This window comes from Chlorocebus sabaeus, chromosome 1 (assembly GCF_047675955.1).
Source record: "Chlorocebus sabaeus isolate Y175 chromosome 1, mChlSab1.0.hap1, whole genome shotgun sequence".
Taxonomy (NCBI): domain Eukaryota; kingdom Metazoa; phylum Chordata; class Mammalia; order Primates; family Cercopithecidae; genus Chlorocebus; species Chlorocebus sabaeus.
The window spans coordinates 97,633,208-97,652,140 of NC_132904.1; the positions used below are offsets into that span (position 1 = coordinate 97,633,208).

The following is an 18,933-nucleotide window of genomic DNA, read 5'->3' on the forward strand; positions in this document are numbered from 1 at the left end:
ATTATTTACAATATCTAAGATTCACTGGAAATTCTATGCAGTGACAACTGAAATAGAGACTAGATACACATCAGCAAGTGCATGACTCAGCCAGCTTCCTGCCTGACACAGCTGAATGTTGGTGAAGCTATAAAACTGCTCAGTACTTTACCTGTGCCTTTAGTAGCCTAAATGAGGTGAGCATAGCTGAAGAATCAATCCTAGGGCTCCTTTAAAAATCTTTTGCAAAAGATTTCTGTTTATCTTCTTAATGGTGTCAGTATCAGATTGCCTTTAGATGTCATTTCAAGATTAGCTACACGTTGTTGATAAGCATTAGTTGTATGAGGTGGTCAAACTCTAGTAAAACCTTTCTTTCTGACATCGATGCCTTTAAGAAAACAGATACAGACTAAAGAATTGAAGAGGCCTCTGGAATAGACTTTTTAAAAAAATCTAAATGCTTAGTTCTATTGGAAAAGTCCCAGAGCTGGTTCTCTCTTTAAGGAATCAATGGAAGAGCATGTAAAAATAGGGCACTTATTGTACTGAATTTAATACCTGCTTTATCTTTACTATACATTAGAAAATACCTTGAACAGAAACAATGATAAAGGAAGAACTTAAAACAGACAGAAGTACTCAATAAAGAAGAGAAAAATTATCGAAGTACAGATAATACACATCACACATCACCCTGGGGTCACTTTGTGTAGAGGAAACTATGGATGCCTTTAAAAAGGTCTGGCACATGAATTTAATATCCAACAATGATTTTTAAACCACAAATATGTTAATAAGGCATGGAACAATCTAATTTATTTAGATTTAACAAAAATAAAAAAATTCAGCTTAAACATGTAAACATTAATTTACTTTTTCTGACACTCTTTTTTTCCCCAAAAAATTCTTTAAAACAGACTGAGTCTTTTAGTATCATCAGCCTACTTCAGCCTACTTATACTTCTGAACATGACAAACAATTTTAAAAGATCATGGGAATTTTTCTGTAGTATTTACATTAGTTAAGATTAAAATCAGAGTCTTCTGGCCAAAGTTTGCAGTAAAGGAACTCAGAGGTACCTACAACATGTACTTAATCAAGCATGGGGAAGGATAAGCCTAAATGGCAAAGGGCAAAAACGCCAAAAGGCCTATCTATGTGACAGCTGATATCAAGAAGGTTCCTGACCTCGGGCATTTCTGGAAAACCACAAATATTTTCATAAAGATACATGCCTCTATAAACATATGTTCATGTACACTCACACAGTAGCGTTCATCTCTTGTTTAGAGTCCCAGGAATTAAGCTTTCACCTAATAAAGGGTAACTGTGAAGCCTCGTATCTATGCTGACTTTTGTGCACGTAATACCAGTCCTACAAGAGGTTAGCAGAGTGTACTGCATGCTACTTTCTGATTTGACTGTAATTTATTTTTTTTTAACCACAAGTTATATATTTAGGCTATACGAGTGACTGTGAGAGCAAGGTGTGTGTAAGTCAGTCTATCAATCGATCATCTATTTAGACCCTATATTGGTATCTCATAAGAAGAGAGAACAGAAAATAGCAAGATTTTCTATTCTTTTTTTTCAGACGGAGTTTCGCTCTTGTTGCCCAGCCTGGAGTGCAATGGCACAATCTCGGCTCACCACAACCTCCCCCTCCTGGGTTCAAGGAATTCTCCTGCCTCAGCCTCCTGAGTAGCTGGGATTAAAGGCATGCGCCACCACGCCTGGGTAATTTTGTATTTTTAGTATAGATGGGGTTTCCGCATATTGGTCAGGCTGGTCTCAAACTCCCAACTTCAGGTGATCTGCCAGCCTCGGCCTCCCAAAGTGGTAGGATTACAGGCAAGAGCCACCGTGTCCGGCAAGGTTCTCTATTCTTTATAGAAAACAGACTTCAAGAAATAGAGCACACAGATGTAATTGTTTGAAGGGAGGCTGTCCTACTCTCTGCTTCCAGGTCATAAATACCCAGGAAAAAGGTCTGATCTAAACACCAAAAGCTGGCATGCTGCTCATCTGTCTCATTTATATTTCTAAAATGGCCTACAATATCACCTCCTTATTCAGTGTCTCACAGAGAGTCCTCTTTACCAACCGTTTTTGCTTTTGCCCTTCAAACAGTTCCTTCCTATCTGCTTTCAAGTCTTGTCCCATCGATTTCCTCCTTGCTCCCCTAAAATCTTTAGTGTCTCCTGTCCAGTGATGTCCTGCTCTCTCATTATTTTTCCATCCAAAAATGTTCCAGCACCAAAAAAAGGAACCCTACCTCACTCTAGATTCTCCCGGAATCCATTCCCCTTTTTTTTGGTCATCAAAGTTGATGAAAACATCATCTACATTTGCTGTTTCTACCTAACTTTCTTTATTCCTATGTGGTAATTTGACTTGCATAGTCACTATTCTTATAAAATGGTTTAACATCATCAAAGATTTTTTCATTCCTAAATGCTGTGAATGCTTTCCTGATCTTCTGAATCGTTTGCTTCAGGTGATTTCTTTCCCCGCCTGTCCCACTGATTCATATTTTGGGGCCTCTCTTTTCTGACTCTTCACCTGTCTTTCCAGCAGTTCCTTTTAAATTCCCTTTGTCAACTCCTCTTACTTTGCTTAGTCCTTATATGTTATGCGCCACTGCACACACTTTGTGGGTAGTCTCATTATCTTCTGATGGTCCCAAAATCTCAATGAGCTCTGACCTTCCAGTCATCTTTCTAGGTACCTCAAACTCAATATCTAAAAAATACAATTTAGTGGTTATCTGTTCAAATTATATCATGAATTGTATTATTAGAGAAATTCTGTAAGAACATAAGGAAATTCAAAACAGAAAATAACCTACAATTTGATAATCATGCATCTCTTCTCATTTTTGCTTCCTTCTTGCTACGGTTTGAATGTTTGTGTCCCCTTCAAACTTCATATTGAAACTTAATCCCCAATGCAACAATATTAAGAGGTGGGGTCTCTGCCTTCCTGGATGGAATCAGTACCCTTTCAAAAGGACTTAAGGGAGCGAATCTGGTCCTTTTTGTCCTTTCTGCCATGTGAGGATGCAGCAAGGGGCGCCATTTTGGAAGAAGAGTGCAAGCTCTTACCAGATGTGGAATCTGTGCCACCTTGATCTTGGACTTCTCAGCCTTTAGAACTGTCAGAAAATATTTCTGAATATTTCTGTATTTATAAATTACCCAGTCTAAGGTATTTTTTTATTGCAGTGGAACAGACTAAAATATTTCCAAACTGTCTATACAAATCTAAATGGTTCTTAATATTTATTTGTTAATATTTAAGTGAATGTATTTTTACTTTTATAAAACTCTCATTCATTCAACAAGTATTGAGTATCTACTATATCCCAACATTGTTTACTGACTAAACCATGTTTTCCCCCACTAAATTAAAATGCCATGTTAATTGCTGACGCTACATTGTAGTACCAAAGAGCAAAGTTAGAGGCCAAACTGCTTGTTCAAAGCTCAGATCTGCAACTTACTATCCACAAATAATAAAAGAACAACAGACAATTATTAAGCACTTACTGTGTGCCAGGCATTGTTATGAGCTATTGACATATATTAACTCATTTAATCACCAAAACAACCTTTGGAGATATTATTATTCTCATTTTATAGAGAGTTAACTGAGGCATCTAGAAGTTAAATAACATGCTCAAGGCCACACAGTTAAACATTTTAGGTTAATTATCTTGAGAGGTAGTATAGAAAGTTAAGCATATGGACTTTGGAGCAGTACTGTTTGAGTGTGAATGTCAATCTCATCACCTAGTAACTGGATGACATTTGGCAATTAAAATGAAGATAACATTAGTACCTTGGATTGGATCTAAGGAATACACAAGCTCATGTAAGAGCTTAGAATAGTCTGGCATATAGCAAGTACTTAACAAATGTCTACTATAATTATGATTATCACACATGTAAATCTCAAATATAGTTAGATTTTTCTAAATGTGGTCCAAGAAGTCTATATCTAGTCAATTTATTCAGTTTAAAGGCAACTTAAAGGTATTCTGAAATACGCATAAAATTGGGAAATAAGGCCCCAGTATACTCTTCCTAAAGATGTAATCCAGTCAACAATAGATAAGTTACAGCAAACAATGTATGAGGTAGGAAGTCTGGTATGAAGAGACTGATGATAAGTACTAAATAAATTTAAACATAAGTATAAATTTAAATATGAGTATAAATAAGGAAATTATAGTTAACAAACAGAATGCAATTCTTATAAGTTTGGAAGAAAAAATGACTTAGAGGTCCAATATTTAAAGTTTGAGTGGGAAGGAAAATATTTAATAATTAAGGACACTGGCATGAAGTCACGACCTTGAGGGGTTGGCACAACTCATATCATTGTCGACTGCCTGTGACAGACTGGAACAGTTTAAAGAAATCTGGAAGCTCAATTCACTCTAACTTTTCATCATCTTTAACACTAAGTGATGAGCCATCAAAACTGCAAAGTAGATGCATTATCATGCAAACAAAATATAGGGGGTATAGTTATAGGTTTATCTTCTCAAGCAATTTTTTTGGCATAAAGAAATGTTGTAGCTAGCCAGTTCCAACTAGAGCTGACTAAGATAATTTGGCGTGGGGCCCAGGCATTGCCTCTGAACCATAATGCATGGCCAGGACTCAGAGCCACCAAGAATGCAATGAATGCAGAGTAAGCCATTCACTACATGTGTCCCTCTATCAGGTACCCGGCTGTATAGGCAGGTGAAGAAAGGTCAGGCACAAATGCATTAGCCCTGTCACAACATTTTCCTGGAAATCTAGAAAAAGATGAAAATCTAACATAACATCAGTTGCTACCATTTTCTTCAGACAATAGTCCCCAGTTTATATCCTGGTTTTGAGAAACACATCCCTGTCTAGATCTACTCGCTCACTCATCATAAACCATAAGTTGATGGTTCAAATTGCATATGATTTCTTCTCCTCGGTCCAACAGAACACTGTCACTATACAACAAGTGTAAAACAAGTCACTATATTAAAAGACTCGGAGCATTCCATTTGTTAACCATCTTTGCTATTTACCTGCATTGTCACCACCAGGAGTATAAGACATTTAGGAACACTTAAAAGCTATAAGCCACCACAAACAGGTTACATGGCATAATGATAAATAGGGGAGTTCACTCCAGTAGGAGCCGCTATCTAGCTCTCTCCCTTAATATATGCATCATCTGGCCCTGTTGAAACCTGGGGAGCTTAATAGAGCCCTACATTTCTTTCTCCTTGCAAAACTGATCTGTTTTAGGGTGGAGAAATCAGGAGGTGAGTTCAAACTGTTACGTCTTTTCTTTCTAATCACATACTCTTTCCCATATTCTTTATGCTCCAGAGTTCTAACATCCTTGGATTACCTCCCAAATCTCTCATGCCTCTATGACTTTCCTCACTTCCTTCCAATTTATCAACTTAACAAAATCTCACTCATCTTTCAAGCCTTGGCTTAACTGCTCCCCTCAGCTGGTCTTACCTGACTGCTCTCATGAAGGCTTTAGACATTTCTTCTGTGTACCAACTGCAAAGAACGTATTCTTATTATATACTGTGTGCCTATAGCTACTAGGTTCTATAAGAGTAGGAACTAATTAGTTTGATATTTTTAACTCTTGTGTCAAATACAGTTTGATAAATATTTGTTAGATAAGTGTATATACAATTATACCTATGGTTTCACTTATATTTGTAGATATAGTTATATTCAACAGTATAAGACATATTTCACTTATTGTCATATATAGTAAATAGTCACTTGCTTCTGATTTTTTACCCCCTTTTAACTTTTTTCTTACAAAATGCCTTTTATTCAGCAATTTCTTGCCTTTTTATAGTAATAGACTATAATTAAATGTGAAGTCTAACAAGACTATTTTTAACATCTAATTTCCAAGTGTTACTTTTTTTTGAGACGGAGTCTCACTCTGTCACCCAGGCTGGAGCGTGGTGGGCCAATCTTGGCTCACTGCAAGCCCCGCCTCCCAGATTCATGCCATTCTCCTTCCTCAGCCTCCCGAGTAGCTGGGACAGCAGGCCCCGCTACCACGCCTGGCTAATTTTTTTTTTATTTTTAGTAGAGACGGGGTTTCACCATGTTAGCCAGGATGGTGTCGATCTCCTGACCTTGTGATCCGCCCGCCTCAGCCTCTCAAAGTGCTGGGATTACAGGCGTGAGCCACCGCACCCAGCCCCAAGTGTTACTCTTATTAAAAAATATTGTGTGAAAATAAAAGCACTATCAAAATGTGATTAGATCATTTTATTTGCCTAGTGACTTACAAAAGTTTTAGATAGATGACAAATAAAATTCCATTTTAAAGGAAATAAAATATCTTTATCATAAACAAGAAAGGGACTTACCTGTAAAAGAAGAACTTTATATTGTTTGTGTTGCTTGTCAATATGAGCACAGGTGAACATATTTCACTTACGTTTGAGAGAGTTCACAATTTTTCACAGTATTTTTGAAAAGGAGGGGAAAATCCATAGTAAAATGGCAGGAAATAATATATGTTCAGTAGTTTAAGGAATGAAATAGTGAAAGTCAATATAGTGTGACCCGCCAGTCATGGGCTTGAAGCAACATGAGCTGGTCCATATGAGGGCAATCGTTCTACCACAAACACAGAAATACTGGAGAAAATATGATAGAAGCATGTTGCTTAATTACAGTCTGGAAAAAAAGGTACATAAATCTCCATAATCCAGAAAAGAAAATAGAAATGAAAGTCAGAGGAACAAACTTAATTGGACTCTGCGGTAATCCAAAAAAGTTTCAGATACAGATATAAGAAATGCCTGAAAGATAAGAAATGGGATTTAAAGCCCATGACAGGATGGGATATATTACTTCAGTCCCAATGGAAGAGAGTGGCAGGGCTGAACTACATGCATAAAAATGTAGAACCTTAAAAGCCTGCCTTAGCAATGAAAACAGGGCTAGAAAACACTATACAGAAAATGCCAGGAAGCCAGAAATCTGTCCAAAAGTCAGGGTGAGGACAAAAATCATTTATGACTAAAAACAACATAAACAAAATAAAATATTGGCCTTTAATGGGAGGTGAATTTTCACTATTACATGGTATAGGAACCCGGGCCAAGGAACAAAGACTCGTACAGGACCAGTGAAATTGCCAGCATCCTTGGAGAGGCAAATGAAAAGCTTATCTGTAGGAACATGCAAAAAATAGAAGATTTGTACAAGAATATTTATAGCAGCAGTGTTCATAATAGCCTCAATCTGAAAACAACTCAAATGATCAACTATAGCATAATGTGTAAACAAATGGTTTTATTTATTCAATGCATTATTACACAGCAACGAGAATAAATGTCTAGCTCCATGCAAAATGTGGATGAACTACGTAAGTATAATGTTGTGTAAAATAAGCAGACACAGAAAAATGCTATATGATTCCATTAATATAAAGTTCTAAAATAGTTCAAACCAATCTATCATGTTAGAAATTGGGATGGTGGTTACTTTTGGGGAATGATTGAAAGGGGCAAAATGGAGCTTCTGGGAACCTAATGATCTTTAAATTTTGGGGTCTGAGTGATAACGACAAGGTTTCATTTACCTACTGATGAGCTCTACATCTTTAATTTGAGTGCTTTTCTGAAAATATTTATCAATAAAGGTTTCTTTCTTTTAAAAACTAGCTCCAGCTAAGAGCATAACCTAGAGAGTATTGTGATCCAATAGAGTCTGTGTAGGGTCAGTCAGCGGAAGTCCAGAAGCACAGGGTCACGGTCATGTCCAGAGAGAAGAGAGGTGTCTACTGCATTACAGGATTACAGGACTACAGTTAGAGCCTCTCAGTAAGGTATCTCCACGAATCTCACCAAAATATCCCACTAGAGGAAGAGCAGCCTGTAATCTCCCACCAAACACAGATAACCCCAGTGACAGTAAAATTCCTACTTGTTGCGTAAAATTATGCACTCTAACTTCTCTTCCCACACCCTGGCCCTGGAAAGGTCAAAATCAGCTGCCAGTGGGTGAGTGTGGGCAGCATAAACAGAAAAGAAGCAGATCTTATTTGTTCTTCCCTGTAGGCTTCAAGCTCAAAGCAGTGAGTGCTGAATTGGGGCAAAGAAGAAATCTAAATTTAGAAGAGGATTTGTCAATTTGGCATAATGCTTCCCTGGGCATTTTGATTACTGATATGGTTTGGCTTTCTGTCCCCACCCAAACCTCATCTTGAATTGTAATCCCATAATCCCCTCGTGTTGTGGGAGGAACTCAGTGAGAGGTAATTGAATCATGGGGGTGGTTTCCCTGCATGCTCTTCTTGTGATCATCATGAGCAGCGTGATCAATCAGTGAATTCTCATGAGAACTGATGGTGTTATAAGAGTCTAGCATTTCCCCTACTGGCACTCATTCTCTCTCCTGCTGCCTTGTAAAGAAGGACATGTTTGCCTCCCCTTCCGCCATGATTGTAAGTTTCCTGAGGTCTTCCCAGTCATGTGGAACTGTGAGTCAATTAAACCTCTTTCTTTTATACATTACCCAGTCTTAGGTATTTCTTCACAGCAGCATGAGAACAGACTAATAAAATCAGTGGAATGAGATAGTTCTTCTGATTAAAATCTATAGGACTGGCCTAAGATTTTATGCAGGAGATGGAAGAGCTAGTCTACAAAGCAGATTTCGTTGTTAGAGGTAATAATGCTGATACTAGTATTTTGAATACACACACACACACAAACACACACACACACACAATGCATATAGATAAAACAACTAGCAATGATTTTGATTTTGCTAGAAATACAAATGTAAACCAGTAATCTTCAACTAGAGGCAATTTTGTTCCCTTCCCCACCAGGACATTGCACAGTATCTGGAGACAATTTTGGTTTATACAACTAGAGGGTAGGTATTATTGCAGAGAGACTAAAAACGCTGCTAAACATCCCATAATGCACAGGACACCCCCCCAACCCGCAACAATTATGTGGCCCAATAGGACAACAGTGTGAGGTTGAGAAATCATGGTATAAATTCATGATCCCCTTACTTTTTCAAAAAGAGATATTTTCTAGGTCTGTTCACTGAAAATGCCCAGAAGTAAAGACAACTCCAGCAGGAATTCAGATTTTCACATTTAATATAATTTTCATCTAAAAGGAACCAGAGCTCCTTGGGGAAATGACTGATCCAGGACTAGAGCAGGAAATCTGCAAGTTGAGCCTGGGATGCTTTGCTGTGACAGATGATTTGCTTTTACTGAGGGCTACTAAAATTGTGTCTCATTGACCACTGATAAGTCACACCAACCAAAATTAAAACCATTTGAACATCAAAAAGAACAAGTTCAAGTGATTAAAACACATTGAATATATATTTTAAAAAACATGAGTATATAATAATATGTAAGAAGAGAAAGAATGAAAGGAACAAGAGGAACTCACTGGAAACCACTGGAGATTACTAGGGCACAAACTCACAACTTTGAAATTTGAAAATTAAAAGTAAATAATAAGTATGTTTGGCTTTCCATTATTAAATGTATTTTAAGATTACCAAATTGCCTCTTGGAAGAGAGAGAGAACTATTAAAAATATTTATAGCTGATAAAGTCAGAAGGGATAATAGAAATAGAGAATCATCCTTTTGCAATTTCTAATGAAATGGCCACCACTTGTCAAGTCTAAAAAGACAATTAAAATAGTCCCCCATTTTCCAACTATGTATCTGTGTGAGGCCACATTTTCTTCCCATGCTTCCACCAAAACAACATATTGGAACAGATTGGCTGTAGATCCAGATATGAGAATCCAGCTGTTTTCTATTAAGATAGACATTAAAATGACTTATAAAAATGTAAAACAATGTCATTCTTGTCATTAAATTTTTTGGTTTGAATAATTAGTATCTAATTGGTTGACTTTTTAAAAAATGAGCTAATAAAAAGTTTTAAAACATTATGAGTTTTAATTTCTAACACAGTAAATACTGAGAGAGATAATTCATGTATACAAAAGTTCTTTGGGCTTGTAGCAATTTTTAAGCACATAAGGGGGTCATGACATCAGTGTCTGAGAACCGTTGGCCTGTGTAGGATTCTTGTCAAAATGTTTAACAGGCATATAATTATGTGGGGGAAAAAATCAGACAAAGCCAGATTATGGAACTTTCTACAAAACAGCTGGCCCAGACTCCTGAAACAAATGCTAATGTCCTGAAAGACAAACAAAGGTGGGAGATCTTTTTAGATTAAAGAAAACTAAATAGAGTTGTCAACCAAGTAAAATACATAATTCCTGACTGGATCCTGAATGAAAAAAAATTCTATACAAAACATTTTGGGAAAAACTGAAGAAATTTTAATACTGGCTGAATATTAGAATTGTTTTATCAATGTTAAAATTTTGGTGTGATAATATTGTGGTTATAATGGAAGATGTTCTTGTCCTTAGGACATGAATTTTGAAGTCTTAAGATGTGAAATGTCATGATGTCTGCAACTTACCTTCAAATTGTTGATTACAGATACTCGCTGTACTATTCCTTAAAATTTTTTGGTATGCTTTCTAGCATCCAGCATATTCTGAAGATGCATGCAGAATGAGACAAAGGTTCAGACCAGTTTTTCACAGTAATAATCGGGATGGTCATGTAAAGTGGAATGAAGAGTGACTATCTAGCAGAGTGTGAAAGACAGCTGGACAATAACAAACCAGTAAGTTTTAAAACATCTTCATGAAGATCCAAGGATTTTTGATAAAAGTGAAGGAAAAAGGTGTGGGGGGAGGGAGAGAAGGAAAATCTTATTGAGCATATTAGAGACCAAAATACTAAGCATTTAACTGGTTTATTTCAAGTAACCTTGTAACAAAGTAGATACATAAACATTTAATTTTCCCTAGAACTTCAGTCCCCAGCCTTTTTTGCATCAGGGACAGGTTTCATGAAAGACGAATTTTCCATGGACCGGGGACAGTGGAGGGCGGGTAGTTGGGAGAAGCAGTGATTTCAGGATGAAAGTGTTCCACTTCAGATGATCAGGCATTAGTTAGATTCTCATAAGGAGCACGACCTAGATCCCCGGCATGCGCAGTTTGCAATATGGTCTGCGCTGCTATGAGAATCGAATGCTGCCACTGGTCTGATGGGAGGTGCAGCTCAGGCAGTAATGCTCACTCACCTGCTGCTCACCTCCTGCTGTGTGGCCTGATTCACAGCAGGAGGTGAGTAGCAGGTGAGTAAAATGGCAGGAGAAATAATAATGTATGTTCAATAGTTCAAGGAATGAAACAGTGAAAGTCAGTATGGTATGGCCCACAAGTTATAGGCTTATTCTGGGTTGAGATCCCTGCCCTAGAAGAAATAATAAAGTGCATGGAAATTCCCAAGGATACAGCAGATCTAAATAGTCTTTGGACTAGAATCTAAGATGACACAGAATATGCTGGCTAGAGAACAGACCACTGGACACTGAACACCATATGTGAGCATCTGAGACCTTAAGGGCGATCCTGGGGAGGGATAAAGCACACTGGTGGGCAGCAGGGCAGAGAATAGCAGCTCCTATCTCTTATCCCAGCAGGTTACTAAACTTCACCCTGAACTACAGGACACTACAGGAATCCCAAATAAGCCCAACTATCAGACAAACAAGTACGTCGGTATTGACTGGGCATATTCCTGACCTCTTACATATATAAGAATATATGTTATCTTCACCCAAGAATAGCAACTCAACCTGATGGAATTTTTGCCAATCCAATCATTTAGAGGAAATCTAATGTCAACACAATTTTTATGTCTTAGTAGTTAACCAGTTTTATTAATCCTACTTAAATGCATATAGGGTGTTTTTTCTTTGTATGAAAAATTACCAATATATGCAAAGTTTTAGCTTTTTAAAATTATATTTACCTGGGATGCAGTGAGTCTTTTTGATCTAAAAAGTAGAATTTTTATTTAACTGCTAAACTTACTTCTGTTATCTGTGTTCTACCACCTATTATTAAAAATATAACCTTGAACAGATCACTTAACTTCTTGGGGCTACATTATCCTCATCTATAAAATAACAGTTTAAAAGTTGCTTTGAGGGTAAATAATGTATATAAAATCTATAGCACCATGACAGACACAGAATAAATGCTTAATAAATAGTAATTATGACAGTTCAATAAACAAATATTTCTTGAATATCTACTATGTGCCAACGTTGCGCTGATGACACAATGTAGGAATGAGCTCGTAAAAAAGACACATAAGAAAGAGTAATTTTCTATAATCAATTAATATTTTTGCTTGCCTTGTTTTTTAGTTTCTTTTTCAGAATCACTGGATATTTATGGGTTGCATATGTGCTCTCTATTCATCATATCTGTTGTCCAACAGCATAGTGATAAGGCCTTTCCTAGACTTTCATTCAAATTCAGTTCTGTCACTCTCTGCAGCATGATAAAATTATTTAATCAAACTCTTAGTTTTCCCACATATATTATAGAAATAAATATTTTATAATGTTATATGGATTAAGTGAGCTAAATTAGATGAAATGTTATCACAATGACTGGTACATAATAAAAACAATAAATAATAGCATGTAATTTTCACCAGTTTACCAATTTCCCTTCATTCTGAAGTAACTCCTTAAATGTGAATTCTACATAATTGGTGTTATTTCCTGCTCTTTATGATCACCAATATGGATTTTAACTGTTATTGCATTTTGGATCATACTGCAGTAGTTTCTTATCTCATCCAGCTATGCTTTTCTCTAATCTGGTTGTTTCCTTATGACACTCAGTCTTTTTTCACAGATACTGTTGTGTTTGTAATAATTCAAAGCAGATTATTATCCAAATTTTTCTTTTCTTTTTTTTCAGCAAATAAATTTTAGGCATATTTTCCCTAAGATTGAATCTGCCTATTACTGATATTAAATGTTACTGGTGTTAAATGAGACAACTTGACAACACTCTAGTGGGGGAACGTGTTAAGTGAGACACTGGCAGTCACCAAAGTTTGTTATGTTTCAGGATATTCACAGAAGCTGGAAGCTGGAATGGGTTGGAGGAGTGGGGAGTGTTGGGAAAAGGAATTAGAGAGGAAAGAAGAAATTGCTAAGATGCTAACAGATGACGGATTGTTTGAGGATGTGAGTAAGGCTAGAGCTGGCTAAGCCAGGGAGAAGAGTAGTAGACAGTACAATCAGAGTATAGCAGAGTGCAGATGCTGTAGGGCCTTGAAGGCCACTGTAAGAACTTTGATTTTTCTCTAAAATACATGGTACCACTGGAGACATTGGAGCAGAGGGCTAACATGATCTGACTTATATTTTAACAGTATCACAATGGCTTCTAAGTTGAGGGCAGACTCTCAACCTCTGGAATCTAGGAGGGTAAGGATAGAAATGAGACTGTCAAGAGACCACTGCAATACATCCAAAGAGGAATAAGAGTGGCTTGAACCAAAGTGGTCAGTGGAGGTGGGGAAAAGAGGTCAGGTTCTGGATGTTTTCTGAGGGAGGAGCCAAGTGATTTATAGAGTCCTATTTGGTAGCATATTCCTTTTTTTGTTTGTTTGTTTTTAAAGAAATTAAGTCTTTCATGGACCTCTTCAAGGAGAACTACAAACCACTGCTCAAGAAAATCAGAGAGGACACAAACAAATGGAAAAACATTCCATGCTCATGGATAGGAAGAATCTATATTGTGAAAATGGTCATACTGCCCAAAGTAATTTATACATTCAGTGTTACCCCATCAAGCTACCATTGACTTTCTTCACAGAATTGGAAAAAGCTACTTTAAACTTCATATAGAACCAAAAAAGAGCCCACATAGCCAAGACAATCCTAAGAAAAAGAACAAAACTGGAGGCATCCCACTACCTGACTTCAAACTATACTACAAGACTATAGTAACCAAAACAGCATGGCACTAGTACCAAAACCGATATACAGACCAATGGAACAGAAAAGAGGCCTCAGAAATAACACCACACATCTACAACCATCTGATCTTTGACAAACTTGACACAAACAAGCAATGGGGAAAGGATTCCCTATTTAATAAATGGTGTTGGGAAAACTGGCTAGCCATAAGAAGAAAACTGAAACTGGACCCCTTCCTAACACTTTATACAAAAATTAACTCAAGATGAATTAAAGACTTAAACATATGACCTAAAACATAAAAACCCTAGAAGAAAACCTAGACAATACCATGCAGGACATAAGCATGGGTAAAGACTTCATGACTAAAACAACAAAAGCAACGGCAACAAAAGCCAAAATTGACAAATTGGATCTAATTAAACTAAAGACCTTCTGCAGAGCAAAAGAAACTGTCATCAGAGGGAACAGGCAACCTACAGAATGGGAGAAAATTTTTGCAATCTATCCATCTGACAAAGGGCTAATATCTAGAATCTAAAAGGAACTTAAATTTACAAGGAAAAACAACCTCATAAAGTGGGCAAAGGATATGAACAGACATTCTCAAAAAAAGACATTTATGCAGCCAACAGACATGAAAAAATGCTCATCATCACTAGTCATTAGAGAAATGCAAATCAAAATCACAATAAGATACCATCTCACAGCAGTTAGAATGGCAACCATTAAAAATTCAGGAAACAAGAGATGCTGAAGAGGATGTGGAGAAATAGGGAAGTTTTTACACTGTTGGTGGGAGTGTAAATTAGTGCAACCATTGTGGAAGACAGCATGGCGATTCCTCAAGGATCTAGAACTAGAATTATCATTTGACCCAGCAATCCCATTACTGGGTATATACCCAAAGGATTATAAGTCATTCTACTATAAAGACACATGCACACATATGTTTACTGCAGCCCTATTCACAATAGCAAAGACTTGGAACCAAGCCAAATGTCCATTAATGATAGACTGGATTAAACAAATGTGGCACATATACACCATGGAGTACTATGCAGTCATAAAAAGAATGAGTTCACGTTCTTTGCAGGGACATGGATGAAGCTGGAAACCATCGTCAGCAAGCTAACACAAGAACAGAAAAACCAAACACCACATGGTCTCACTCATAAGTGGTAGCTGAGCAATGAGAACACATGGACACAGGGAGGGGAACATTACGTACCTGGGCCTGTCAGGGGATGGGGGGCTAGGGGAGAGATAGCATTAGGAGAAATGCCTAATGTAGGTGACGGGTTGATGGGTGCAGCAAACCACCGTGGCACATGTATATCTATGTAACAAAACTGCAAATTCTGCACATGTACCCCACAACTTAAAGTATAAGTAAAAAAGAAAGAAAGAAAGAAAGAAATTAAGTCCTTCATGTCATCTTTCTAAATAATGTGTTCTTTTTTCTTCCCTTCAATTCTCTTAAATTGAATTATTTCTGACCATGAGTCAGCTTTTCATCTACCTTTCCTGAAGCTGTTCATCTCCTCTCTTTCTAAATAAAACAATCTCTCTGGAGCTCTTCCAAATGCCTTAATTAGTCACATATCTTCTAACTTATAAAATATGAAATTGTATGAAGTATCTAGTTGTAACTGACATCAATAATAACATAGTTAGCTAACCAGTAAGCATTTAGAGAATGTAAGGAACCACACATTACATGCAAAATTAAAAAAAAGAAACCACAATCATTTGACCTCACATACCATTGAGAAAGGAGTTTAAGACAGCTACATAAAAAACATTAAAAAATTACAAAACTATTTGTCAACACAGTTGTTTACATCCTTGTGCTACTCTGATGCAGGATTATAACAGTTACATAAATGCAAATGGTTAATTCCTTCCCTCGTATCTATGTAGTTTATTTTTTTCGTCCTGATTATAGAGATCCTAAATTTATCAATATTCAGCTTCATTATTTCTTCAAACTCTGTTTAGGTACATCAAGTGACTTAAGATTCTGTGATAATTTTCCAGAATCTCCTCAGTCTCACTTGAAAATGGCTTTGTAAAAAAAAAAAAAAGAAAAGAAAAAAGAGGAAAAGGTAGAACTATATGGATAATTAATTAACATTTTCCTAAATGTTATTTAAGTCTAGGCACCCAAATATGTAAGATTTGAGCCGGCCGGGCGCAGTTGCTCATGCCTGTAATCCCAGCACTTTGGGAGGCTGAGACGGGCAGATCACTTAAGGTCAGGAGTTTGAGACAACCTGGCCGACACAGTGAAACCCTGTCTCTACTGAAAATGAAAAAATTAGCTAGGCTTGGTGGTGGGTGCTTGTAATCCCAGCTACTCTGGAGGCTGAAGCAGAAGAATCACTTGAACCTGGGAGGCGGAGGTTGCAGTGAGTAGAGATTGTGCCATTACACTCCTGGGCGATAGAGTGAGACTCCATCCAAAAAAAAAAAAAAAAAAAAAAAAAATTGAGCCTAGGCAAGGTGGTCCATGCCTGCTGTAACCCCATTACTTTGGGAGGCTGAGTTGGGATGACTGCTTGAGGCCAGGAGTTCCAGATCAGCCTGCAACAAAGCAAGGCCCTGTCTTTAAAAATATATCTGGAGGTTGAGGTGGGAGTATCACTTGAGTCCAGGAGTTCAAGGCTGCAGTGAGCTATGATCATGCCACTGCACCCCAGTCTGTCTCTAAATAATAATAAATTTTTTAAGTAAAAAATATTTTTAAAAGCTTTGACTACAATAAGATTTTTAAGTATTTTCAATAAATCTTTCAATCAATTGCTAGTATCATCTCGTACTTCACAGTGCCCAGTGGTGTGCTTTAGTGAAAGCGGTTTAATTTTTGGAGTCTGCCAAAACTGGGTTTGGTTACCAGCTCTATTACTAACTGCCGGGGTATCTTTAGGAAAGTTAACTTCCTTCCTTGTTTTAATTCTTATATCTGAAAAAAGGAGACGGTAGTAACTTCTCAAACAGCTCTTAGCAGAAAATTAAGGGAGATACAAGCATATAGTATCTTATTGTGCTTTGCTTAATTGTACTTCACAAATATTGTATGTTTTACAAATTCAGGGTTTGTGGCAGCCCTGCATCCAGCAAGACTATGGGCATCATTTTTCCAACAGCACATGTTCACTTCCTGTCTCTGCCACATTTTGGTAATTCTCAAAATATTTCAAACTTTTTTCATTATCATCTCTGTTACGGTGATCTATGAACAGAGATCTTTGATCTTTGATGTTATTACTGTAATTGTTTTTGGGTGTCACAAACCTTGCCCATATAAGACAATAAACTTAACTGATAAATGTGTGTGTTTGGACTGCTCCACCAATTGGCCATTCTGTCCTTGTCACTTTCTTCATGATTTCCTATTCCCTGTGTCACAATATTGAAATCAGGCCAGTTAACAACCCTATAATGGCCTCTAAATGTTCAAGTGAAAGGAAGGGTTGCATATGTCTCACCTTAAATTAAAAGCTAGAAAGATTAAGCTTCATGAAGGAGGAAAATTGAAAGCCAAGATAGGCCAAAAGCTAGGCCTCTTGCACCAGTTAACCAAGTTGTAAATGCAAAGGAAAAGTTCTTGAAGGAAGTTAAAAAGTGCTACTCCAGTGAACATATGAATGATAAGAAAGCAAAAAACAAAACAAAAAAAGCCTTATGGCTGATATGGAGAAATGCTTAGTGGCCTGGATAGAGGATCACACCAGCCACAACATTCCCTTAAGCCAAACCTAATCCAGAGCAAGGCCATAATTCTCTTCAATTCTATGAAGGGTGAGAGAGGGATGAAAGCTGTAAAAGAAAAGTTTGAAAGTAGCATAAGCTGGATTATGAGGTTTAAGGAAAGAAGCCATTCCCACAACATAAAAGTGCAAGGTGAAGCAGCAAGTGCTGATGTAGAAGCTGCAGCAAATTATCCAAAAGATCTAGCTAAGATCATGGATGAAGGTAGCTACACTAAACAACAGATATTCAATGTAGATAAAACAGCTTTCTCTTGGAAAAAAAAGATGCCATTTAGAACTTTCAGAACTAGATAGGAGAAGTCAATGCCTGGCTGCAAAGCTTCAAAGGAAAGGCTGACTCTCTTGTTAGGGGCTAATAAAGCTGGTCATTTGAAGTTAAAGCCAATCCTCATTTATCATTCTGAAATTCCTAAGGCCTTTAAGAATTACGGTAAATCTACTCTGCCTGTGTTCTGGAAATGGAACAGCAAAGCCTGAGTGACAGCACATCTATTTACATCATGGTCCACTAACTACTTTAAGCCCACTGTTGAGACCTACTGCTTAGAAAAAAAAAAAAAATCCCATGAGCGCTGATGCACAAGAAGGTTAATGTATTCAAGCCTGCTAACACAACATCCATTCTGCAGCCCATGGATCACTGAGTAATTCTGACTTTCAAGCCTTATGATTTAAGAAATCATTTTATTAGGCTATCACTGCCATAGATTGTGATTCCTCTGATGAATCTGGGCAAAGTACATTGAAAACCTTTTAGAAAGTGTTCATCATTGTAGATGTCATTAAGACCATTTGTGGTTCATGGGAGAAAGTCAAAGCATCAGCATTAGCAGCAGTTTGGAAGAAGTTTATTCAAACCCTTATAGATGACTTTGAGGGATTCAAGGCTTCATGGAGGAAGTAACTGCATATGTGGTAGGAATAGCAAAAGAACTGGAATTAGAAGTGGAGCTCAACGATGTGACTGAATTGCTAAAATCTCAAAAAATTTGAATGCATGAGGGGTTTTGTCTCATGGATGAGCAAAGAAAGTGCTTTCTTGAGATTCAATCTGCTCCTGGTGAAGATGCTGTGAACACTGTTGAAATGACAACAAAACATTTAGGATTTAAGATATTATATAAACTTAGTTGATAATGCAGCAGCAGGTTTTGAGAAAACTGACTCCAATTTTCAAAGAAGTTCTATTGTGGGTAAAACACAGTATTTCATACTACAGAGAGATCTTTTGTGAAAGGAACAGTCTATGGATATGGTAAACTT

General features: G+C 37.1%; 1 protein-coding gene across 2 annotated transcripts in view; it reads right to left on the reverse strand.

Moving 5' to 3' along the window:
• Window positions 1–18,933, reverse strand: part of PGR (progesterone receptor) — a 95,568-nt gene that overhangs the window by 57,238 nt on the left and 19,397 nt on the right. The window lies entirely within an intron of this gene.